General features: G+C 27.4%; 1 long non-coding RNA gene across 1 annotated transcript; it reads left to right on the top strand.

Annotated features, from left to right (window-relative positions):
- The first annotated feature begins 208 nt into the window (after nt 1–208).
- Nucleotides 209–893, top strand: LOC150030219 (uncharacterized). Its single transcript, XR_016527122.1, has 3 exons — nt 209–401; nt 480–511; nt 673–893. It is a non-coding gene; the product is annotated as an uncharacterized LOC150030219 (long non-coding RNA).
- The last annotated feature ends 259 nt before the right edge of the window (nt 894–1152 follow it).

The raw sequence follows: 1152 nt of genomic DNA, 5'->3' as shown, positions 1-1152 counted from the left end.
CCAAAATTTATCCAATCAACTAGAACTGGCTAATTTGGACCAATTAGTCCTTATTCCATATAATACAGGGAAGTAAATACAAGTTCTTAAGTTATTTTTTAATTTTCATTATACCCGTAACTAATATTTCAAAATTGTTGCTTATTATAGTTATCATTGGATATTGATTGTAATCAATCTATAAGAAAATTGTGTTTATGTTTTAGACTCTATTTGAAATAAGGGATCAAGAGGATTTTCATGGAGTTATAAATATGTAAGTATAATTGAACTTTCTTAGCTCTTAATTGAAGTATTTATGTTTAACTAATGTTTTTAAACTATTTAATGGATTGAAAACATAGCAAGCCAAGCACGATCTCCAACACCATCGGTCTTCTCCAAAATGGAAACTTGTAAAGGTAAATTTACATTCATTTTTTAACAATTTATGTTCATTCGAACATAAGAATAATTGTTTTCAATTTCTTTATATGCAGTGCCCCCGTCAATTAGATTTTGTAGGATGCAGGTACTATGTGCAAAAGTATATACATGAAATAGTGCATAATCATACTACTCCCATTACTAGCCTCAAACATAAATTATTTATTTTTTTATATACTAGCTTTAATTTAATAAATGGATGTAAACTTATATTGAATCTATCTCTTTTTTTTTCCATCTTTGTAGTTCAATACAAAAAAATGCATATACCTAAGGAGAGATTGACGTAATTCGAATCCAATGGACAAGTTTTGTTGGCCGATTTGTGTAAGGATGTAATTCTTGTTTTTTTTCTCAGTAGAATGTAAATGCTAGCTTAGAATGAATGCAAATTTATCTAACCATGATCTGTTTATTGGAAGATTTATGTATAATATTTTTGTGTTTATGGGCTATTTGGTGTTAAGTATTCATGGAATTAGTACTAATTGATATTTGTGAATGAGAAAAATGATGGCTTGGTGTAAGTATTCTATGAAAGTCTGTTATTGTTATACAAATGTTGGTAATTAGTGTGTTTATTTCATATTTGACGAGTATATGTAATGGATTGGAAATATTAATTCTTGTTTGTGGATAAATTCATAGGTAGAAGACAAATATTGATGGCTTGCCATGTAAATTTTTTTATACTTTTTAATAAAAAACAATGACAAACATTTCCTG

Source organism: Benincasa hispida, unplaced genomic scaffold (genome assembly GCF_027475165.1).
Source record: "Benincasa hispida cultivar pf3 unplaced genomic scaffold, pf3_genome.v1.1 HicScf435, whole genome shotgun sequence".
Lineage (NCBI taxonomy): Eukaryota > Viridiplantae > Streptophyta > Magnoliopsida > Cucurbitales > Cucurbitaceae > Benincasa > Benincasa hispida.
This window is presented reverse-complemented; position numbering and strand designations above follow the sequence as displayed.